We start from the raw sequence: 16,811 nt of genomic DNA, 5'->3' as shown, positions 1-16,811 counted from the left end.
AACAGTTGCAGCTTGAGGAAATCATTTTGCTCTTCTCTTCATTCTCCTGAGGTAATCAGTCTAGTGACTTGCCTAATTCCACCGCAAGTACCTGCCAGATCCTAAGCATGTCAGACAAAGAAGAAGTTCGAGTTGAAGATGTTTAGTCATTCCCTCTTAAGGACCACAGACATAAAAAATGGATTGAATAACCAAAGTACTTAGCAATGCCACCAAGTCCTCAGACAGCTGGAAAATCCTGTCTATTCACCTAGGCACTAGGCTACCACACCTACTGTTTTCAGACCTGCAAGACAACAAATGCTAACATCTCAATGTCCAAAAGGCAGCACCCGGAAGGACAAGGGTGGTGTTCAGATGATATTCTGCAGGATCAGGTGAGAAGACAAAAGGAGCTATTGGTTCCATCCCCCAATTTACTTGTAAACTACAGAACCTCCCGAAATTTGGGATAGTCTAGGGGGAAGCCAGGAAACATGCTCCATCACAGTCTTCAGTTGTCTGGAATAGGAGATTCCAATGGGAAATGAAAGTGCCCTCTCTTGCACTTGTGCTTGTCTCTTTTTTTTTGAAGGAGTGATACCAAGAAGGTAGAGGAAGATAAAATAGGGCCAGATCTGTGGGAAACATTCTGCTGTTGGTGATCCAAAAATCTGTCCAAGTGGGGAGGAATGGAGGCCAAAAGTAGAAACTGAATTTGGTGGATGTCTTCACAGTGACAGAGTCCAGGAATCTGTGCATCACCACAAAGGTGGTCTCTGATGCATTTGCCAGTTCTCAGAATGTCACTCTCTGAAAACCCCTGATCAGTGTCAAAGACATCAGCACCTAAGTTGTCAGTTAAACCAATGCTGAGTGGTTGACAGAGCTAACATGGTAGACTCTGGTTTCCTCAACACTGAGAAACCAAACACCAATGATACCACACTAGAAAAGGGCACCGAGGCCATCAGCACTTACACCATTCTTGGGCCAACACTGACAAGCTTGAGCACCAAAAGAAAACTCACGGCCACCAGAACTAACAGTGACAGCACCAGTGGTGCAGTTTGGACTGAATGTATGTTCTGGGGGTCCCATGAAGTCAACAGTTGTTGACAACAAGTCTCCAATTAATGTCATCACAGGGTCCTGCAGGAAACTGTCCATCATTACGGTCCTTATCGGATGAACCTACAGATGAGGAAGAGACCAGGTTCATCTTAATTTCTACATTTAACAACACCGCTATCACTGTATTACAGTCAAGAAAATAATCATCAGTTAAAGACTGGTTCCTGTGTACAGACACAGTTTCAAGTGATGTAATACAGTCAGCAGAAGGTCTACCCCTCACTCTACCTCTGACAATGCAGACTGGTCATCTAACCTAGAAAGTCCAAGCCTAGATCTGTATAACAGCTGGTTATACCCTTGAAGAAAATTCACTCTTACCCTGCCTCCCTTCTTGGAGGCAGGATGCACACACAGTAGTTCACTGTTGTACATCCTTGCGTTTTCTCATACGAGTTGCATCTGACTGCTAGAGAAACCCTACAGACAACCAGCAGAGTTTTCAAGGCAAAAGGGGAGAGGAAAGAAGAAGTAGGTTTCCAGGTCATGTTTCCATAACACACACACACACACACACACACACACACACACACACACACACGCGCGCACACACACGCACACACGGACACACGTGCACACACACACCTTCGGTTACTGGTTAGGCTTAAAATGGCCCTTCAGGGCAGTTAGCCTAGTGTCCACCTCTGAACTTCTGAAAATGTAAAGCTCTTGACCTACTTCAATGCATCTCTCTCATACATTACATGGGGATCATCGAAAACATTGGTGCACACAACATATCACCTCACAAGCCTTAGTGCATGGTGATCTTGGAACTGCTCAGAGCTCTTTTCCTTAGATTTCACTGGGCATTCTCTGAAAATACCCCACATACATTGCTTCTGGTGAAGCAGAAGTGATAATTTAAGGACAAGAAAAAAGAAACATGAAACACAGCTATTTTAAATAAGGTAAAATAAAAAAAATTAAAGGAAAGTTTGCATGAAATGTACTAGAATTTACAAGTCATAAAATGCTAAGATGCTCCTCTGGCAAAGGAATCAAGTTCTACCTTAATGTCTATGATCAGCACCTATTGCCCCAATCCAAGAGGGACATAGGTGACCCCCCCCCGGGGTGACTTTACGGTTACCCATCCAATCATCCAGATTGTGTTTGAAGACAGCTAATGAGGTGCTCTGTTTGACATGAAGTGGGAGTCTGTTCCAAAGGTGTGGTAACCTCTGGGAAACAAATCTGTCCCTCCAGCAGGTTCTATTAATGTCACATACCAGATTAAGGTCTTTAGAGCGAGTAACCCATGTACCATTTGACTTGCAGATATGCAGCATTTCCAGTAAAGCAGGGTCAGACATTGCCTTATTTGCAAGGCAGATATTGCCTCTGAGTAGCCTGTATGAAACAGAATAAAGTGACAGTGATTTCAGATGATCCACATAAGACAGATGCTGAAGACCTTGATTTTTCCTTGTGAGGAAACTGTGGTCTTTACAACTGCTGCAGGTGCTTGGAAAAGTACATACCAAAAAGGGTGTTGTACTCAATTATTGGTGTGATGAGGGAGGAGTACAGGGAGGTTATAACTTCTTTTTTTCTGGAGGCAATGCCCTTACTTATGAGATGAGCAATGTAGAATGCCCTTCTTTCTACTGTGGAGACATGGTGATCAAAGGTAAGGTTGCTGTCAACCTGTGTGCCCAGGTCTCTCATCACTGAGTGCATATTTAGGGTGCTGCAATTGATGTGGTAGTTAGCAGGAACACTACTCTTACTGAAAGGGATGATAATACTTTTTTTTTTCCATTGAGTTTAAGGCCTTGACTGTGTAAGACCCTCTTGTAGGATGTTGACATTGTTTGGAGATTCCTTGACCACTCCCAGTTTGCAGTCATCAAACTCAGTCAGCCACACACCTTTAGTTTTTGCTTGTACTTTGAAAAAATAGATTCCAAACATCAGAGGTCCCAGGACTGATTCCTGTGGAACACCACCACTGGTTACAGGGTCTGCTATTGGAGGTGGATTCCCTTATTTTGACTATATGGGCTCTATCAGTGAGCCAGTTAGGGACCACTCTAATGATATAAGGGTTGATACCTAGCTGGGTGAGTTTGTCAGTGATGCCCAAGTAGGGTATAGTGTCAAAAGCCTTGGCTAAGTCTAGGCAGGCTGTATGCACAGATTTCCCCTCATCCACTGCCTTGGTGACTGTCTTGAAGAAGTCCACCAGGTTTAACAGGCATGATCTCCCTTTGACAAATCCAAACTGAGTATGGTCAAGTGTTTGGAGATTGCCAGTCTCTTTGTTGATAAGACCCATGATGATTTACTCCATGGCCTTGCAGATACGGCTAGTCAGGCTAATAGGTCTACAGTTCCCAGGGTCAATGGAAGCACCACCTCTGTGCAAGGGGATAACAGTGGCCATTTTCCATTCAGGTGGGATGAAGCCAGTGTTTAGACTATGATTGAAAAGAGTATCCAATGGTGTTACTAATTCTTGTTGGAGCCCATGTAGGATGCAGCCCGGGATGTTATCAGGTCCCATAGATGCTGACCTTAGAGAGGGCATTTATGACCTGCTCTTTAGAGATACAAAGTAGGGGATAGGTGGTAGGGATGACATGGGGTATGGGTCTATATTATAATCGCGAAAGCCCACTTTTGCGAATACAAGTTCATTGACACATAAACGTCAAAGAACGTATACAGCAAAGTACAAAAAAAGCCCAGAAGCAACAGCGCCATACAGGTAAGGTAAACCTAACGAAACAAACCTAATGTTAAACACTTTTTCTAACGTTTTTGCAGGGGGCAAGCCCCCCTGCACCTCCACACCCCTCCTACTTAAATATACCAACTCCGAGACCACATTACAGTGGGGGAAAGGATTTATTTCCTCATCCCCACGATCACCCTGCTGGCCAAGAAAGAATCGTTCGGCATTCTGCAGTTCACTTTTTTGTACTTCGCTGTATTAGTTCTTCGACATTTATGTGTCGATGAACTTGTATTCACGATAGTTAGCTTTTGCAATTCTAATATAGACCCATGGGGTACGTGTGGTGAGGACAGGGGAGTGAAATTTTCACAGAACCCGGTAGCTAACAGGTTAGCTATGTCTACAGCCTCAGTATATGTGGTATCATTAACTACCAGTTTGGCACAAATCTGGGCCTTTCTTTTTAGGTTACGGATGCAACTAAAGACTGCCTTATGGTTGTCCTTAGTTGTGGAAGCTAATCTAGATTCGTAGCTTGCTTTGGAAGACTTCACAAGAAGTCTTACTTGCTTATTTAAGTTGAGGGGGAAGTGTTTCCAGTTTAGGGCTCACTCCCTCTTATTCTTAGACAGCAATTTCTTCCACTTATTGTAAAGCCTGTTAATGGCAGTTGCCCACCAGGCAGGTTTGCAATGGCCGAGTCAATGCAGTTATACAGGTATTTGTATAAAGCATTGGTGGACAACTCGGAATAGCTGCCAGTCCCATCTGAGGGGGGAGGTGCAGTGAAGCTATTTATACCAACCCATAAGAGGTTATAATCTGACTTGGAGAAGTTTTTTAGTTTAGCTGCTGCTGGGGAGGGGGATCAGATGTGATAGTGACTTCGAATGAGACTGATTTGAGTCAGATCTCACCAGTGGGAGTGCTACAGCGGTCCTCCATATTGGTAAGCACTAGATCCAGGATGTTGGCACCCCTTGTGGGGGTGTCATCCAGCTGGTCCAGGACATTGCAGTTAACGAAATCAAGGAACCTTTGGGCAAGTGAGTCTGAGCACTAGCAATTCACCCAGTCAATGGAGGGGTAGTTAAAGTCACCCAAAACCATGATGTTCGGATGTATCTTGATAGACTCAAGTAAATCCAAATAGGCAGATTGGGTATCTTGATTTTTGGAGGGATCCTGTAGCTGGCAATGACTTGAATAGGTGTCCTGCCAACAGTTAATTGCACCTGAAGTATCTCCAGGGAATCATACTGTTTAACCAATCTGGAGGTGTATTTATCTTTAATGAATACTGATACACCACCTCCTTTAGTTTTCACTCTTTCGGTTTGTGGTCTGAACACGTGGAAGGAGGTGTAACCTGGTATGGCTGGGGTGCTCTCCACAGCCTTGAACCACGTCTCTGTGACTGCACAAATGTCTGTGTCTTCCAAGGTGAGGACTGCTTCCAGTGAGTGCAGTATCATGTTAAGACTGCTCAAGAAAAGACGTTTCAAAAAAATAATAGAATTAGAGTACTTAGCATGTAGGGAAAACCTGAAATTTTCACCTGTACTAAAAAAATCTGGAAGGAACAGATTGTATTATTTTATGAAAGGACAAATAAGCAATTAGATTGGTAATCCACAGCAGGAGTTGTTAACTGAAAGGGCACACTGTAAGCATGCTGCAAACCTGGCTAGGAGAAAGCAACCTAGATCTTTAATAGTAAAGATGCAATTCTACCAGCAGAAGGAGTTGACTTTGACAAAACTGTGGCAGACGGACAAAGTATTAAAAGTGGGAGAAAGCAGAGTGTTTGTGGAGAATGAGTACTCAATGTACACCAGGCAGAAGAACAGTAAATTTATTCCACTGTTCTGGGAATGTTGAGAAGCAGGCATGAGATTCAAATTACTGTACCCAGCCTTCTTCAAAATATTCTTCCCTAGATGGACAAAATCATTTTTGATGAAGTACTTGTTAAGGAGGAAATACAAAAGTTTATCCAACAAAAAGTGAGCTGTGAAAGAGAAGGAGATTCTGCTTCTTGTTCTTCTGGTAATAAAGAACACAGAAAGGCTGTGCTAGTTAAACCTTTTCCAATGTTTCAAAGGAAAATGCTGGATTGAAGGAAGGGAGCATGAGAGTTGATTAACAGAAATGAGAGTACATTGGAAATGAAGCAGAGACATGATCTGAGAGATGAAGATGAACAAAAAAACAGTAATTTGGAAATTGACAAATGTGGAATTACAACACAATATTTATATTTGTGAAATAGGACAGAACAAGAAAATCTGGAAATATTGGACTTTTTTGGACTATGTTAGACTTGTGGGGACTCTAAAGTATATGCCTTACTTCATGTCATAGATTATTATTATTAAACAGAATTTGACATGTCATGTCATAATAGAAGCCAGATCTGGATTGGTCTAGGGGGACTGGTTGGATGACTTGCTTCCTTAGCAGCTGTTGAATTTCTAATGCTACCTCCCCTTTGGGCAGGTGGAATGTCTGGGAGGTGTATCCATAAACGGGATGGTATAGCCTCTGGATATGATTTGCAACACCCAATGGTCTGTTTTTAAAGACTCTCACTCCACTGGATGTGAGGCAAGATGTCCCCTGACTTCCTCCAGAGATGAGCAGTCGGGCAGCCCCTCAGGGCTGCTGTGTGGGTCTGTCCGAGAATGGTTCTCGAGACCCGATGTCCCTCGGGACCCATCTGCCTCTGGGCTGGCATCTATCATAGCCCCCTCTGGGGGAAGACGAGTCCTGAGTGTCCCGGGAGAACTGAGATTTCTGGAACAACATCTTCTTTGCCCCTCGCTGGTTCCTCAAAAAGGGCCTTTGAGGGGTGAAGCAGATTCCGAAGGCAGACAGTATCTTCCCATCCTCCTCACTCTGGACCAGGGTCTCGCGTACAGACTTCCTGAACAGGGAAGAACCATCACAGGGGGCATTGACAAAAGACGTCCTAAAGGGTTCTGAGAATTGGCATAGCCAAAGCCAGGCGTGCTGCCTCATAGCAACACCGGATCTGGCAGCCCTAGTGGCTCCTTCTGTGGCATGGGAAAGGAGACGCATGGTCGTATTCACGACTGCTTTTAGAGTGGACATGCGTGCAGAGAACACTTTCTTGCCCTTCACCAACATGGACTCTAGGGTCGATTCAGCGACTTTCTTGACCAGGTCACGCTGTAATCGGATGCCATGCACCATACAGTTCAGCGTCCTTATGGAAAAGATTGCTGAAGCATAAACCCGCTTTCCCAAACAATCCATAGTCCTTGTCTCCCTGTCAGGAGGATGGCCCGTGGCGCTCTCCTGCAAAAGCTCCTACTTGATGGCAGCTGCCACCATCATAGCATCTACTGGGGACCCCTTACTCCAGCTAGGCTTGTCCGGTGGTGGGCTGAGTACTTTATATGGTCTTCTTGGAATAGGCTCCATGGTGTCCAGTTCCTTCCATGCCCTGGTGATCAGGTCCACAAGTGAATCCACAGGGAGGAACACCCAAGAGGTAGATGGGCCCATGCCAAATGCCTCCAGGAACAGTGACTCATCTGGGGTTGGTTTTTGGGTGGACCACCCACCTCTTTGGTGCAGGAGTTCCATGATGTTTCCAAAAGAGACATCCTTGGGGGGGTGATCTGGGGGAACCTTCCCCTTCCTCCAAGTCAGTGTCATCTGTGAGGGACTCTGGATAGGAGTCCAGGTGCCTCCTTTTGCACGTTCGCTTGGAGGTACCTCCTCAGTGGGACTCTCTGGGGAGGACTCACAAACTTCCTGCTGTTGCTGAATGGGAACCTCCTGAGGCATAGCAAGCACAGGCTGTCCATGAGACAACAGAAGAGTCACATCCGCACCCAGAACCAATGGAGTCAGGGCGGAATCCAAGGAGGAAAGGGTCATGGGTCTCAACCCACTCGAGAGGACACTCTCCACCACGTTGAATGCCGAAGGAGAGCAGACATCCTGGGAAACAAGCAAGGGAGCCGCTCTCCTCGGATCCGGCAGGGGAGTCGAAGCCGAGCCCACAAAAGCCGAGATGCCAAGGGAGAGACTACGGTCAGACAAACTCGAAGCCGACAAAACCCCCTCAGATCAGACGCAGAGGCTATGGCTCTGAGAGCTCAGATTCGAACTGGTCGGATCCGACGCACTCAAGGTAATGCCCAGTGTTGAGGTACAAAGAACCGTCGGCGCAGACCCCCTGACCTAGAGACCACTCAGATCCAAGGACTTCAAACTGAGGGTCAGATCGGAGAAGGAGTTATGGGGGAGAAAAAGGGTTGTGAGCTCCCTGCTCCAGAGGGAGAGGGGACTGGCAAGACTCCCAACTGAATCTGGGTGTGGAAGAATTTCTGCATCATTCTGTCCATCTCTGCCTTGCTCAAACTACGAGCAGAGCGCAATGAAGAAGCCACCAACCCTGGCCTGGAGTACCAGTGAGGGGAGGTTCTGGAATGTGGTCTGGACACCTCCGGCTCTGGTGAAAATCTGGGTGAGCGGACCTGGGGGGGTACCAGGCCTAGAAGAAATCATAGCCTTGGGTGAAAGACCTGATGGAACCAAGCAGTCCAGAGATCGCTTCCTGGGTCTGTCCTGTTTAGTTTTGTCCTTAGCTTTGTCCCCATCTGCATGCCTCAAGTTGGGAGGTTGAGTCTCAGAGGCCTGGGAAGGGGAAGATGTAAAAGCAGCCATCGCCGTGGCTGGGCTAGAGGTAATGGGCTGGCCATCCCCAAGGAGGGAAGAAGGCCTTTCATGACCAGTTTAGCTCTTCTATCCTTAAGGGCCCTAGGGTTAAAGCCCGTGCAGATGGAGCAGGCCGTGAGGAGATGGGCCATGCCTAAACACACAACGCACAGAGTGTGGCCATCAGCTGGGGAAAGCTTATGGCCACACTCTGTGCACTTCCAAAAGACAGGCTTCAAGGTATCAGCAATGCCAGGGAAGAGGCACACACAGACACACACACACACACACACACACACAGACACAGACACACACACAAACACACACACAAACACAAACACACACACACACACACACACACCACAATCACACACACTCGCTCACTAACAAGAAGGGGTAGTGGGGAGGTGAAGAGAGTACTACACTAAATTTTTTTTTCTTTTTTGAACCAACGGCAAGATGTGAGGTAGGGGAGGAAGAAAAAAGAGAGTAGGGGAATCTTATACAAACACCTAACTAGCAAACTAACACTTACCCAAAGATAAGTCTGGAGCTCAGAGACCACGATGAGAACTCGAAAGTGGCAAACGAGATCTGGGGGAAGGAAGGAGATAGAGGGGTATTATGGGTAAGGGGAGGAGCTCGGAGCTTGCATCAGATGCTAGTGATGCGGCCATCTCAGATCCGAATACCCAAAGGTTGAAGACCAAGTGAAGTAAACTACTTCAGATCCTGAAATTTTCACCTGTACTAGAAAATCTGGAAGGAACAGATTGTATTAATTTTAAGAAAGGACAAATAAGCAATTGGACTGGTATTCTACAGCAGGGGTTGTTAATTGAAAGGGCACATTATGTGCATGCTCCAAACCTGACAAGGAGAAAGCAACCTAGTCCTTTAATAGTAAAGATGCAATCCTACCAGCAGAAGGAGCTGACTCTGACTAAACTGTGACAGAAGGACAAAGTGCTAAAAGTGGGAGAAAGCAGAGTGTTTCTGGAGAATGATTATTCAATGTACACCAGGCAGAAGAGGAGTAAATGTATTCCACTATACTGGGAATGTCGAGAAGCAGGCGTGAGATTCAAACTACTGTACCCAGCTATCTTCAAAATATTCTTCCCTGGAGGTGCACAATCATTTTTTGATGAGGTACTTACTAAGGAGGACATACAAAAGTTTATCCAACAAAAAGTGAGCTGTGAAAGAGAAGGAGATTCTGCTTCTTGTTCTTCTGATAATAAAGAACACAGAAAGACTGTGCTAGTTAAACCTTTTCCAATGTTTCGATGGAAAATGGTGGACTGAAGGAAGAGAGCATGAGAGTTGACTAATAGAATCAAGAGCACATTGGAAATGAAGCAGAGACACGATTTCAGAGATAAAGATGAACAGAAATAAAACCAGTAACTTGGAAATTGACAAATGTGGGATTGCAATGCAATAATTACATTTCTGAAAAATGGCAGAACAAGAAAATCTGGAAATATTGGACTTTTTTTGGACTATGTTGGACTTGTGGGGACTCTAAAGTATATGCCTTACTTCATGTCATGAATGTTAGGAAAAAAATCTAAGTGGAGGGGAGGAGAAGAGGAGGGAGAAAGTTAAGTGCAAGTAAAACAAAATTTTTCTTAACTGCACTGTTTTTATGGTGTATGATTATCTCTGCATGCTATAAAGTATTCTCACTTTTTTTATGTGTAATGGGATACTACTGGAAACAGGTGCTCCTGTTTTCTTTTTTAATTTTCCTTTCTGCTCTCTTTTTCGTTGTTCAATTTTAAGAAATGTAGGCATTACAATGTAAAAAAAAAAGTCTGGTTAAAAGACCATGACAAAAGGAAAATTAATGTGCTTTTTCTCAAACTTGCCTGGGGGATTGCCTGGATTAATACCATTAGCTTGATCAAGTAACAACTTTTAAGAGAAAGTAAGTAAACAAAAAAGAATACTGAATATTACAAGGCATTTTTCTAGCAAATACATGTATGCAATTCTGTAACTAGTCCTCATGTCTCCATGGACACAATCTGATAAAGAGAAATTGGCTAGGGGGAAAAAAAGAGAGAAACTGGCTAGCAGATAATGTTCCTTGAAAACATTCAGATATTTTCCCAGCTGTGAGAGCTATACAGATAAGACAAAACCAGACAGCACTTAGTAGAAGCAAAGGCTGCACCATGCGTCTTAGCATGAATAACTTTATTTTAGCTTAACTCAAGTCTGTGAGTGTGGCTGTAAGTTTGAGATATTTGTTGCTATTAAGTTCGTATTAGGAGGGTACACATTCAATATATGAAGATGCACATAGTCTTGTGTGCATATTAATAGGTTTTAGGGAGGCACTGCGGATTTTTTTTTTTGAGGGCTTTCAATAAAAGAAAAAGTTTAGTAAGACGTGACATAGGATCAAATGGATATGACAAGAAACAACTGTGTAAAAGTTCAAACTGACAAACAGTGTATGCACACAACACAAAAGCTGGAACTAAATATTTAACAAAAAAGCTGTTATACATAAAAAGTGGGAATAATAACTTTTAATACAATAATGCTTTCTGTAATGTCTTAAAATGTCAATGGTCTCAAATATAACTACAAAAAGAAAGACTAGTGAACTGCAGTAGAAAATGTAGAGTACAAATAGCTATGCTACAGGAGACACACTTGGAAAGAAGCATACATGTGAATTTGATTAAGAAAGGTTTTCAGGATGGTTACTCATCGGACTATCTGGGACAAAGGAAAAGTACTTATATTAACTGCGATAACAATGGTAGATTTGTAGTTCTAAGGGGCTAATGGCAAAGGAGGAGGATTACACTGGCATGTATTTATATTCCACCTAAAACTGCTCTAATGGAGCTTAAGAAAATTCTGGGGGAAATAATCAGCTTTCAGTAAGGATATTACTTATAGCTGGAGAATGGAATTTGATTTGCAGCAGTGAAGATGTGTCGGGTCTATATTAAATTGTTGACAGTTCACAATGTCGACTCTGAAATGTTCGACACCAAAATGTTAAACTATGAAAATAGTGAACGGCCATAGAACCCATTTCTTTCTAACAGAAAGAAATCGGTTGGCCATTCTCTGACACCTGCCCTTTCTCTGAGTGCATTGCGGTCTCAGAGTTAGAATAATTAGTTAGGGGGTGTGGGGGGCACAGCTCCCCACATTGGGGGGTGTGGGGGCGAAGCCACCCACTTAAATATATTTATGTCTGCTGTTGATGTTTGGCTAACCAATTTCTTTCCAACGAAAAGAAATCGGTTATATAGTCATTCGCTATTTTCGTAGTTCGACATTTTGGTGTTGAACATTTCAGAGTCGACATTGTGAGCTGTTGACAATTTAACATAGACCCTATGTGTTTGGGGGGCCCAGAAGGGAAAGTATGACAAAGGAGGGTAGACTCTTGAAGAAATTTATGAAAATATTTGTCACGGAAAGTGCTAATTCAGTACAAGGAATTTGGAGTGAATTTACATATTATTCTCCAAGATACAAAAACTGCACTAGGCTACAGAGAATTTACATTTCACAGGAACATATGCATTTATTTGAAGGTCTTGATATACACCCAATAACTATTTCATTTCGTGCACCAATAATAACTAAAATAAAAACACAGCGTAATGAACAAAAAATTGAGACACTGGTGCTTTCCCACCTGTCTACTGAAAAGAGAGGAATTTAAGAAATGGGTAGTGGAAATTATTCAGGCACTATTAGACAAGATATAAATTTCTTCTGAAAATATAGCTTGGCAGTGAGATAAAATTAAAGTGGAGTTTAAAATAAGGTGGAAATAAAAAAGGGAGACATGGTTAAGAAGTATAAAGAGTTATTTAGAGGGACTGACAAATATTGAAGTATTGCAGTACAGGGGGAATCTCACAGAACAAGAATAGGAGCAACTGCAGCACGCTAAACTTAAAATAAAGGATTACCTCGATAATCTGCATGAGTTTAGAAAGAGTGCTGTTAAGCAAACATTTTTGATAATAACTCTAGAGCACAAAAACTTTTAGCACAATGACTCAGGCAACAGAAAGTAGAAAGAGCTGTCACCAAACTTAGAGAGCCTATAACAAGGAAGATAACAAGAGATCCTGTAAAGGTATTAGAAATACTTTGGAAATTCTATGAAACTATGTATAAAGCAGAGAAATATGGAAATCAAGAAAAGTTATGAAGGGAAATGTTTATGGAAGAATTAAATATGCCAAGGTTAGAGGTAGATGAGGCACAAATATTAACAGTATAGGAGGAGATGAGATAAAAATGGTGATGTATAACTAATCTATGGGAAAGTCACCAGGAATAGATAGTATTCCTGTAAAAGTATGGAAGCTAGGAGGGAAAAATGATAAAGATCTAAAGATCTTGAAGGTTTTAACAGTATTTTAAGAGGAGGAGAAGTACCAATATCCTGGAAGAAAGCGGCAGTAGCTGTAATAGCTAAAGAGGATAAAGGTCCATCAGATCCAGCTTCATAAAGACCAATTTCAATACTAAATCATAATTAGAAAGTGTTTAACTCTATAATGGCTAAAAGAATGGCAAAAGTGATACCAAAATTAATAGATATGGATCAATGCGGTTTTGTGTAAGGGAAGCAAATATCTGACAACATTAACAGAATACTGATGACCCAGAGGGAAGCAAATTTTAAGAAAATATAACTGCTGTTGGTGGGTCTTGATACACAGAAAGCATTTGACAAAAGAAACTGTGACTTTATGAGCAGTGAATGGAAGCATTTCTATTCCCTGATAAAATTATAAGGTTGATTAGGAGGATATATGACGGACTGGAGGCGAAAATTAAAGTGGGTGGGTTCCTCTCTATTTCTGCTTGAGCAGAGGAATCAGGCATGGGTGTCTTCTTTCCCATTTGTTATTTGCATTATATTTAGAACCACTGGCAAAGCAAATAAGGGACTCAGAAATTCAAGGATATAATCGGCATGGTAGTCAAGAAAAGCTGGTTCTACTTGCAGATGATATTATTTTATACCTGACAAAACCAGGAAAAAAACATTACAGTGTTGTGGAACATTTTGAGACAGTTTCAAATCTTTTCAGGATACAAAATTAATGAAGCTAAAACCAAGGCAATAGCAGTAAATTATGTACCCACACACAAACTGGCTCACCAATATCCATACTTATTAAGACATGATAAAATGAAGTATTTAGGAGTATGGATTAAAATTTATTCCAGTGTGGCAACTAAGGATATGTGGGATGAGACTAAACAAAAGATAATACAAAAACAGATAAAATGGAAGCTCTGTTATATGGATATCTATAGTGAGATACAAGCAGTTAAAATGTTTTAGTCCCTTTAGTCTTATACACAACAGGTCAGGCATATTTTTTATCAACCACAGTAGAAGCTGTGGATAGCAATTAATAAAGAGCTGAATAGTTTTATCTGGAAGGTTCTTCCAATAGAACAGGATGGATTGGGATTACCCGATTTAAAGGAGTATTTCAGAGCAACACAGTTAAAGCCCTACACATAGCAGAAGCAGAAACCTATAATTGAAAGTGGAAAGGGATGATGATGAAATGGAGGAAAGCTCAAGAAACAATGAGAAACTGGGATTTTTGATGCAGATCTTTAAGGAGAATAACAATAATCATATAGAATATTATATTCATAAAGTTACAGAAACTATTCTAAGAACTAAGTCAACACTGGAATGGATAAAGAAAATTCTGCCAGTAGGAATGACTGCAATCAGGGATGCAGATAACAGGCAAGAGAGGCACAGAATTTATTGGAGAAAACTGGGAAAGGAACCAAAGTATTGGGAGCAAGTAACTAAATATGGCAAGGTAATGTAATGGGAAGATGCCAAGAATTTATTTGGACTGCAGGTTACAGATTGCTTTCCCTATCAAGGACTGATATCAGACTATAGGCAAAGAGAAAGAAATAGGGAGGTCCTAAATGAAAGACCAGCACTAGTAGAATTTTTAGTAGAATCTAGAACAGAAGCTGCTGTTAAAAAATGAATAATTAAAATAGCATATAGAACAATGCATTATAACTATAAGAATCAATCAGAGGAGGTTAGAAAGGATTGGAAAGAAAGACTGGAAAAGCAATTCACAAAGAAACAATGGGGAGATATATGCTTGCCTCCCCAAATATGCAACAAAATCAAGAAGATTTAGGGGCTTTGCTTGGAATTGTTTACATAGATATTTTTATACCCCCAGTAGACTACAGACACTTTTTCATTTGGTAGACAGCAAATGTTGCAGGAGTGGTGGAGAAGAAAGAGAATAAGAAGTTATGTACCTACCATAATGTTCCATGTTAGTTGTCTTCATCTCGCCTTCTTTCTTGCTATTTGGGATCGGAGCTGACCCTCGGCTCCGACTCGGCCATCTTCAATAGCTCAAGAGCGGTTTACTGGCTCGAGGCTACCCCTTATCCCATAATGCCTAGCGATAGCTACCCAGATCTCATTTGAAATAGCTAAACCAGACATAAGAGAAAAAACAGTTATCAAAAAACTGGTTGTTCCCAGCATTCTAATATCTACAATAGTTTAGGAAGACCTGGCCAGAAGAATAACAATAAAAGAATATTCAGCCAGTGGAAAAAGGAACTCCTCTCAATCCAGTAGGACGGAGGACGGAGGGAGGGATGCAAGAAAGAAGGCGAGATGAAGGCAACTAACATGGAATGTTATGATAGGTACATAACTTCTTAATGTTAAGTTGTCTATCTCGCCTTCATTCTTGCTGTTTGGGACAGCGTCAAGCACCTAACACCCTGGGTGGCTCAGTGGAACAGACTCTTCAGAAAGTACAGTTTTGTACCTACCATAAATGTAGATGTTCGAGGGCTATTACAGCTGCAGTAATTACATATGGGTTTTCAGCCGGCAGGCGGTCCCACGGTCGGCCGAATTCCAAAGTCTTGGTCCGGCGTCGGTTGTTGTCGCGTACTCTTCTGACGTCAGGAAGGCTAGAGTATAAAAGACACAGCCGACGCCATCTTCTTCAGTCTTTCTTGCCCCAGATGTCAGGTGCCCCCAAAAGGAAGGCAATACATAAATTAGTGTGATACACAAAAGTAAGCAAATAAAACATAGCAGGATAACCCAGTCAGCAGGTATGAATAGTTATTCAAACCCCAAGGTCTTACCAAGTGGGGAAGGAGGGTGGGAAACCTGTACTGCAGCTGTAATAGCCCTCGAACATCTACATTTATGGTAGGTACAAAACTGTACTATGTTCATCGTGCATTACAGCTGCAGTAATTACATATGGGTAGAATCCCAAAGCTATGTATAGGGTGGTAGGTACTATACGGAACTGGGTTGAGCTAGAATGCCCTGCAAAACTGCAGTAGCAAAACCTGCTCTTGTTCTGGAGTATAAAGGCAGATGATAGTGCTTTGTGAAAGTATGTACAGAACTCCAAGTGGCTGCCTCCAAGATATCTTTAGTAGGCACTCCTCTGAGGAAGGCTGTAGAGGTGGCTGTGGCCCTAGTGGAGTGTGATCTGATACCAGTAGGTACGAGCTTTCCATGATAGGAATAACAGAAGCGTATGCAGTGACCAATCCACTTGGAAATGGTCTGTTTAGTAACAGGTTTCCCTTGACCCCCCACAGCATAGGAAACTAGGAGTTGATCTGATTTTCTGAAGGATTTGGTTCTGTCCAAGTAGTAACGTAGCTGCCTATGGATGTCTAAAGAATGAAGCAGCCTTTCCCCTTTGTTTTGAGGATTAGGGTAGAAGGTAGGAAGGTGTATGGCTTGGTTTAAGGCTACCCTAGATACCACTTTAGGCATAAAGGAAGGGTTAGTCCGCAGGGAAACCCTGTCCTGATGGAATATGAGGAATGGCTGCACCGCCATGAGGGCCTGTAACTCAGATACTCTACGAGCTGAAGTGATGGCCAGGAGAAAAGCTGTTTTCCAGGACAAATATTGTAATTCTGCTGAAGCAGCTGGTTCAAAGGGAGGCAATGTCAATTTTTCCAGTACATAGTTAAGGTCCCAAGCTGGCACTGGTTGTTTCCTTGGAGGCCTTATGTTCTTAGCCCCTCTGAGGAACTGTCGCAGGAGTGGGTGTGAAAATAAAGGAGGATCCATATTGAATTCTGCAGAGATTGCTGAGGCATGTATCTTGATTGAGGAAAATGAAAGTCCCTTGCTCAAAAGTTCAGCTAGGTACTGTAAAATCTGAGGCAGGTTTAATTTTCTAGGATCCTGCCCTCGTTCTTCATTCCAACAGCAAAACCGCTTCCATCTTATGGAGTAAGCTTTTCTTGTAGATGGTCTTCT

At 42.5% G+C, this 16,811-nt stretch overlaps 1 protein-coding gene across 1 annotated transcript in view; it reads right to left on the bottom strand.

Annotated features, from left to right (window-relative positions):
* DDX31 (DEAD-box helicase 31) overlaps positions 1–16,811 on the bottom strand; it is a 2,738,529-nt gene that overhangs the window by 1,832,659 nt on the left and 889,059 nt on the right. The window lies entirely within an intron of this gene.

The sequence above is a fragment of the Protopterus annectens genome, chromosome 16.part0, assembly GCF_019279795.1.
Source record: "Protopterus annectens isolate FY-2018-M chromosome 16.part0, PAN1.0, whole genome shotgun sequence".
In the NCBI taxonomy this organism is placed as follows: Eukaryota; Metazoa; Chordata; order Ceratodontiformes; family Protopteridae; genus Protopterus; species Protopterus annectens.
This window is presented reverse-complemented; position numbering and strand designations above follow the sequence as displayed.